This window comes from Delphinapterus leucas, chromosome 1 (genome assembly GCF_059928025.1).
Source record: "Delphinapterus leucas isolate spDelLeu-1000000601 "Yukka" chromosome 1, BTC_Dleu_Yukka2, whole genome shotgun sequence".
NCBI lineage: Eukaryota > Metazoa > Chordata > Mammalia > Artiodactyla > Monodontidae > Delphinapterus > Delphinapterus leucas.
The window spans coordinates 107,111,228-107,120,240 of NC_143129.1; positions in this window are offsets into that span (position 1 = coordinate 107,111,228).

A 9,013-nucleotide genomic window follows, 5' to 3' on the forward strand; every position below is an offset into this window, starting at 1 on the left:
ACCGGGGCACGAACCCGTGTCCCCTGCATCGGCAGGCGGACTCTCAACCACTGCGCCACCAGGGAAGCCCAAGAATTTCTATTTTTAAGTCACCTCAATTCTTCACTTCTCTGGGCTTATTTTAATCTTCCTTTAATTCAGAAAACAAGCACAAAAGAATTTTTAGGGCCTCAGATCACCATTGTTACTCTTTTAAGGCCAAATTCCTCACAGCCTTCAATACCTTGCTTGATCTGGCCCTCTGCCTACCTCTCCCAAGTCATCCTTCTCCCTCTTGCTCCAGACCTCCAGCCACTTCTCTCTGTTTCTTGAATCCTCCAGCTCACCTCACCATTCAGATCTCAACTTAAATATCACCTGCTCCCTGACCACCCTCTCGGAACCTGCACACAGACTCTCTAGCACAATATCGATTTGCTGTCTTCATGACTACAAGAAGTTATCTTCCCTGTTGTATTTGCTTGATTAAGGTCTGTGTCATCGTGCCCCCCCGCCCCGCCCCTGCCCCCTCCCAGGAGACTGAAAGCTCCTAAAGAAGGATTTTTTGTTTTGAGCAGGTTTTGGGGTGATTTTTATTTTATAAATTTTTAAAAATTTTACTTAAAAATTTTTTTTCTATTCTTTTTCAATTTCTTTTTCCATTGGGACTTCCCTGGCTGCCCAGTGGTTAAGACTCCATGCTTCCAATGCAGGGGGCACGGGTTTGATTCCTGATTGGGGAACTAAGATCCCACAGGCCGCACGACACGGCCTAAATAAATAAATACATAAATAAAAAGAAGGATCTTAACTGTCTCATTTACCATTGTATTTCCTGGGCCTAGAAGAGCCCCCAGTACAGGATGGGCACTCAACAAATAGCTAATGAATGGGGTGAAGGAAAGGTTGATCAAATGGCATACCTTCAAAAATGCATTCTATAAAATACATTGTTATCAGCTTATTTTTCATTCATTTATTAGATATTTATTGAATAGCTACTGTGTATAAAGTGTGGGAGATACAATGTTGAACAGATTGGTTCCTGCCTTCCTGGAGTTTATAATCTAATGAGAGGTAAAAGAAAAACCAGTTAGTTTAGTTTACTATATTAATGTTTTTAATACTATTGAATAAAATGCCTCTTTCCCAAATGCCTTCATTGCCAAAGGTAAACATGTTTATTTCAAGAAACAGGTGCTAAGCAACTTTCTGTGGAAATACTCTCCTTTGTTAGAATAGCTGTGTGCTGAAATTCAGACCATTGAGAAAATGATTCCTGCTGCCTCAAAGAGTGAAAAGGAATTGCATTTCAATAGGGAGCTCTGGTCTTTGCATTTCTGAGTGAACAAGTTTACAGAGGAATTAAACTGCATTAGTATTTTGATACCATCTTAAATTATCTAAGCTTTCCGAAAAGCAACAAAGATTGGAATGTGAGTCATTTTGCACTTCAAAATGGTTGCTTAGCTGCGATTCTTGATGTTTACCCTACTCGCTGCAAACAGAAGCTTTTAACTACATCCTTATCAAAATCAAGAACACAATCATTAAAAAGAATCTCAAAAGAAGCAACTGTATTTGATGAAGGTGAAAGGCAATGAGACTCTGAAACTTTATGATCCTCATTCCCTTTGAGAATCGACGAAAGCAGTAGGATCCTCTCCCAGAAAAGTGTCCCTGAGCACATACACAAAAATCACTTGCATAACAGCCTTGCGAAGGTTATGAATCCCTGATTGGGACCTCACTGCTCTTCCTAAACTCTTGCCACAGACTGCCAAGCTCTGGCAGCTGTTGAAGGATTGGTTTGATTTTGAACACCACAACAGTCGGCAATTTCTTTGATCCTGAATGACAATAGATAAAATGACTGGGATTTAGCAGTGGCTTCGAGCAGGAATAAGGCAAGAATAAAGGCCAAAGGAGAGAGAAGGGCAGAGGAGACACAGGGAGAAAATGAATGAGGAGTGAATGAATGAGTAGTGAATGAATATGGGAGTGAAGAGAGGAAGGAGAGAGAGAAAGGGAGACAGAGGCAGGAGGTGGGGGATAGGGAGAGGGGGGCAGCCCTCCCGTCCGGACCTCCAGAGGAAGCACTTACTCCCTCAGCTCCTCCTGGCCCCTCTGGTCCATGACCAGTCAATCTGTCCAGCTCTCCCGGGCCCCTTCCATTGGAAGCCTAGGGTTTCTTTGCTCTGCTTCTCTCAGCCCACCTGCCTTATTGTTAAGGACCGCTGCACTTCTCTGCTTCTTCCCGCGAGAGACGGGGTTTCTACTCCTGCTGCCTCCGTTTCTTTACCAACCCTTCCCTGTCTTACCTAGTTATTTGATTTCTACCGTGGTCTTGGGGCTTCTCATCAAGAAGGACCATAGTGAAAAATAAAATGTTTTTTCTTGTCCTCACTTATTTTATATATAGTTACTCACCTTTGCCCTTAAAACTCTCTTCTATCTTGTTTTCTGGGTTCATTTTAGTGACTTTTTTGCACTTCTTCGTTGTTTCACTTCCTCCATCTTTTTTTTCCCCTCCAAAACTGAGCAATCCCAGAGTTTAGCTCTCACTTTTCTGTTTTCTTTACACTCCCTCCCTGAGGAAACTATGGATTATAATGATGTAGTGTAGTGTGGTAAGAAAAACATGGGGTTCAGAAGCAGAAAAAACCCCTAAATTCTGGTTCTAATATCACTGCTGTGCAACCTTGAACAAGTCACTAACCTCTCTGAGCCTCTGCTTCTTCCATCTGAAAAAAACTGAGGACAATAATATATCTCTAAAATTCTTGTCGTGAAGATTCAATGGGTTAAGATTTGTAAGAAAGTGCTTGTCATAGTCCTTCACTGAGTAAGCATCTTGACCATCGAGTATATGCCAGCCTCAATATAAGATGGTGCAATCAACAATACACAGTTTTCTGCCCTAAATCTACTCACAGTCTAGGAAGATGATTGGCATGTAAACACGTAAATTAAATACACTGTGTCAGGAGCAACAATAGGAATATTTACAAAATATTTAGAAAGGACACACAGGAAAGGGAATAAATAAATCTACAGGAGGTTTGTGATACAAGGAAGGCTTCTGGGGAAAGGTGATATTTGAGTTGGATTTTGAAGGATAAATGTTAAACAATAGAAGCAGAAAAAATCAGGTTATGTAGAGGCACCTAACTGTGAAACAGCATGGACTACTCAGGCTGGAAAAGTATGGAGAGGCCAGATAATACTGCGGTGATGATAATGGTGATAACACCCAATTATTGACAGACTGCTCTGTGCCAGGCACTGCCATATAATTAAGCACTTGCACACATGATTTCTTGAAATCCTCATTACAGCAACCCTGTGAGTGGAAGAGCTTGGGGCTTGGCCCTGTGGCCAAATGAAGAGCCACTAGACTTTTAAGTAGGGCGGATACTATAATCATAGTGTATTTAGAAAAGTGATTAAGGCATCAGGGATTTTTTAATCATGGTGAAGTACACATAACATACATTTTATTCTTTTTTTTTTTTTTTTTTTTTTTGCGGTATGCGGGCCTCTCACTGTTGTGGCCTCTCCCGTTGCGGAGCACAGGCTCCGGACGCGCAGGCTCAGCGACCATGGCTCACGGGCCCAGCTGCTCCGCGGCATGTGGGGTCCTCCCGGACCGGGGCACGAACTCCTGTCCCCTGCATCGGCAGGCGGACTCTCAACCACTGCGCCACCAGGGAAGCCCCATTTTATTCATTTTTAAGTATACTGTTCAGTAGCATTAAGTATATTCACATTGTTGTGCTACCATCGCACCGTTCATCCACAGAACTCTTCATCTTGTAAAACTGAAACTCTGTACCCATTAAACAAGAACTCATTTCTCCCTCCCTGCAGCCCGTGGCAACCACCATCCTACTTTCTGTCTCTGTGAATTTGACTACTCTAGGTACCTAATATAAGTGGAATCATACAGTATTTTTCCTTTAGTGACTGACTTATTTCATTTAGCATAATGTCCTCAAGGGTTGTCCATGTTGTACCATGTGTCAGAATTTCTTTTTATTTTTTTTTAAGCTGAGTGATATTCTATTGTATGTATATACCACATTTTGCTTTTCCATTCATCCATCGATAGACACCTGGGTTGCTTTCACCTCTTAACTATTGTGAATAATGCTGCTGTGAATTTGGGTGTACAAATATCTCTTCAAGGTCCTGCTTTCAAGTCTTTTGGGTATATACACAGAAGTGGAATTGCTGGATCATATAGTAATATTCTATTATTATTTTTATTTTTATTTTTTTGGCCGTGCTGCATGGCTTGCGGGATCTTAGTTCCCCCAGCAGGGATTGAACCCAGGCCCTTGGCAGTGAGAGCATGGAGTCCTAACCACTAGACCACCAGGGAATTCCTAGTAATATTCTTTTGGTTTTTTTTGAGGAAATCCATGCTGAAAGGCATCAGGTTTGAAGATAAATCTGGGAGAGGAAGCCTGTGGGCAGGATGCCATTCCCTGACTAGAGATGGTAAGAACCTCAACTTCAGGCTATTGGGAACGAAGAGAAGGGAATGTAGGTAAGCAATTGGCAAGATCTTGGTGCCTAACTGGCGGTAAGAGAAGGGGATTCTGGATGACTCCCTTACAGGGTATCTCCAGACTTTTTGCCTGAAGTGTATATAAGTTTAGGGACCCCCTTTGAGAAAAAGAATTTTTAAAATGAATTAAAAAATTAAGTGCAAGGTTCTGAAAGGGGTTCAAGGAAGTGAGGGGGCCCTTCTAATGTACACCTGAGGGAGAAGGGCACGTGCAGATGACATGGGCATCATTTTATCTGGCCTGCCGACATCCTTTTCCTCTGGGGTTATGCGTCTCCCTTTTCTCAGCTCCTGTGGTGATGGAGGAGCTGCCTACTCACCTTCCATACCATCTCAGGTCCAGACCTCCCAGTCAGGGCTTTTCTCCCTGGGGCTAAGACATTGCTGTGGAGAGGGGTAGGTGACCCAAAGCAGGTCAGTGAGACTCAGTTCTGGGACTTTTGTTGGAACTCTTGGGAAATGGTTCATTTTTCTGTTATGCCTTTTTTTTTCCTTTTCTTTGTGGCTACTGAGAGGTTAGGATGTAAGCCTCAACCTTTTGGTGGTAAATCTGACACCAAAAGGGAAGAGTCAGTGGAAGAGAAGAGGTATATGGAGATACACTGGCTTGTGATACACTTTGATTGAGTCCCTGGGTCCAGTCATGCCTAAAGTTAGAACGACTTCAGCCATTTTTGTCTATGTCACTTTGAGTTAGTTTTCTGTCTGCTCTAACCAAAATATGCAGCTTCTGTATCTGTTCACCAAAAAGAACAATGGTGGGCCCTGCTTGGATCACATGCCTCCTTGGACCCAGTAACTGTGCCTCGGGGGATAGGGCAAACCCTTTGACAAGTCTGCCACGTGAAAGCCTCTGGTGGCGAAGGAGGTGGCTCTGAGATTGAGAGACTGACAGTATCCCATGAAGTGAGTGGTGGGTACTCCCCAGATGAAGCCAAAACTTTTTAAAAAGGAGTAGATTCGTCTTACAAAGGGTGATTTTAGATTCTTGAGGGATCTAGGAAGTTGGTTCTTCAGAAATCATCCTAAAGCAAGCCCAGTTTCAAATCCTAATTTTGCTCCCTATTAACCATCTGCTTTTGGCCAGGTTGTGTATCCTTTCTTACTGAGTCAGTTTCTGAGTGTAAAATGGGTATAGATAATATTTACCATTTCAGGATTGTTGTGAGGGATGCCTATAAATGAATGACCATTTTATTTATCATCTAAACAGGGACACTTTTGAGAGCAAAAAGGAACACTGTCAAGCCTTATCAGGACTGTCTGAGACAAAAAATATTAGCAGTACCCCCTTTCACTCTCAAAGGTATCCCTATCTGGGTGATAAATTGTATGATCTCTCTGCCCATAATGCACCTCTAATATTGTTTAGCACATAGTAGCTGCTTAAAAGTCGCTTAGCCTCCTCTGAGCCTTCTAATAGAACTGTTTCCTTCTTATTATACTTCTTTGTAATTCTCTGGCATTGTGCTTCTACAGGGGATATTCTCCAAAATATTTTTTACTATTGTCCTGGTGGGAAGGTACATGACAATACGATCTACAGATTTGTATCTGCGAAAGCACTTTCTTAAAGCTCCCCACCAACTGCTTTTAATTAATAGGTATTTGGAAAGGTAGCATTGACCTCTTTAAGAGCATTTATTTCAATTCAAAGTGTTCTGCATATTAAAGACAGCTCCAGTTAAAATACTTGAGATTGTTGGGACATACCCTGGTAGCTATTTTGTAATGTGAAATTTTACTTAAACTCTAACATTTGCTGACACATTTGATTGTTAGACTTTGGTCAGGATTTTCTAAATCTGTCCTGGCAATGATAAGTTAAAGATGTATACTATAATAGGAAAACACAAAAAATGGAGAAAAGATTGAACAGATACTCCATGAAAAAGATATACACATGAAAAAATAAGCACATGAAAAGATGCCTAACATCATTACTTATTTGAAAAATTAAAATTTAAGCCACAATGAGATACCACCTCACACCTATTAGAGTGGCTAAACTTAAAAATATTGACCATAATAAGTGTTGGTGAGGATGTAGAGAAGCTAGAACTCTCATACACTGCTGGTGGGAATGTAAAATAGTACAATTATTTGGGGAAAAGTTGGCAATTTCTTAAAAAGTTAAATGTATAACTTTCATATGATCCAGCCATTCCACTCATAGGTATTTATCCAAGAAAAATGAAAGCATATATCCATAAAAAGACTTGTACATGAATGTTCATACAGCTTTATTTGCAATAGCTAAAAATGGGAAACAACACAAATGTTCATCAATAAGGGGATGTATATATATATATATATATATATATATATATATATATATATATAAAGTGATATATCCTTACAATGGAATACTACTCAGTAGTAAAAAGGTATGAACTACTGATATATGCTACAATGTCAATGAATTTCAAAATAGTTTTGCTGAAAGAAGCCATTTGAAATGGACACACTGTATGGTCCCATTTATATAAAATCCTAGAAAAAACAAACTGATATATAGAGACAGAAAATGTATCCGTGGTTGCTTGACCAGGTTGGGTAGCAAGGAGGAGAAAGAGGGAGGGATTAAAAAAGACCCATTTTTAAGTATGTACTGGCATTAAGTACATTTTCATTGTTTTGCCACTATCACCACTATCCATCTCCAAAATTTTTTATCATCCCAAATTAAACCTTTGTACCCATTAAACAATAACTCCCGTCACACAAAACTCACATTTCTGTCAAGTGTTCATGACAAAATTGAATATGATTCTTGTACATTCTACAAGGAATGACCTTGAAGCAGAGTAAAGTGATTTTGACCCTATGTTCTCCGTCGCCACTGGAGTGAGACAGGCTTACATCATAGCAGGAATGGAATGTGATAGAACTGTGATTTGTACCTCAGATCTGGCCACCATTTCCCACACTCTTTACTCCCAAAGAAAAGTGGGTAAGGTCTTGTCCATGACACACGCCTCACTTATCCTAGGTCAACTGTGTCATATTTGTGTGGGAAGACTGAGCTAATTATCAGTCCTACCTCCTTACTAAATTAGCAAATCACATATAAATCATTCACCTTCCTCCCTATCAGCCTCCTTCACCTTCTCCCCCCACCCCCCAGTCATTCAAAAGTCCTTGATAAGCTAATAGCAGTCTTGTGCATTTTCTTTTAAAGTTGACTTATTCATTTCTGCTCCAGGATGGCTCAACTACGGTAAAATATTTGGTTCCTCTTCTCAAGCAGGTTGCCACACCTGGTTCCATGGTCTGTCCTGGCACAGTAGCTGGTGTTTGATAAACAAAACTCTTATACTAGGGTCTCAGGGATGGAAACATGTCCTAAGTGTGCAGGAGAAAGTGATGGCAGGAGGCACAGCTTTGGAAGCCGGCAGACCTGGGCCAGGATACTTAGGTCTCTGAGTTTCAGCTTTCTCACCTCTACAACGGACATGATGTCTACCTACCGGTTGTTTGGGGGTAGTAAATGAGAAAGTGTTTGGAAGGCATCTAGAACAGTGCCAGGCGCTCAGGCGAGTGACCAAAGTTCTGTTCCTTTCCTCCTCTCTATCAAATTACTTCGAGATCAGAGGGAAAGAAAGTGGTGGGTTGGAAGCGGGACCACTAAAGAATGGAGGCCACTTTTGGCCTAAAGGATACAAGGATATTTATCTCTATACAAAGATCTGGTTCAAAGAAGCCTACAGATTTTTTTTAAAAAAAACAGCCACCTGGGTTTTTGGATTAGCTGAACCCCGTATAAAGATGCTTGTAAAAAGGAGCTGGTGCGAATACAGAAAAGGACTTGAAATGCCCAGGCTCTGCCATGGCACATTCCCCAGTTTTTTCCGCACGGCACACACAGAGTGAACTCGAATTTGGCCCAAAGCCTTGACTGTTCCCATGGCGGTAGCAGGGGAGAGGTCAGACCAACAGGCGTGGGAAGCTGCTAGGTATGGGAGGAAGAAGCAGGTGTCGGAGGACGGGCCCCTTTTCTCAGGCAGAGGGGCCCCAAGGCTGCTCCTGGTGCTTCCCGCAGCGGGTGGAAGGGTCCTGCCGCCACCTGCGCCCGCTGGGCCTGGAGGCGGGGAGGAGGCAGAAGGAGGTGGCGGGTCGGCGGCGGGCCAGCCGTGGTGGGCTTCCCTCCCCTCCGCCGGCCCCCGAGCGAATGCCTGGAAGTTGACGCGAACTCCGTGCCGCTGGGAAGCCCCCGGGTGCGGGGGCAGGGACGGCTCCAATCGCGGGGCTGGCCTCCGCCTGCGCTGCCCCGTCGGCCGGGTCTGGAGGAGGGGCAGCCTCGCCGTGGGCCTGTATGGCGTGAGGGCGGGGACGAGGTCCAGGGACCCGCGCGGGGAGGGAGCGCCGCGCCCGCCGCCCTTCAATTGGCCGCGCCGCCCCTTCGCGGGAGAGGCGGGAGGAGGAGGCCCTCCATTGGTCGGGCTAGTCGGCCAATCCCTG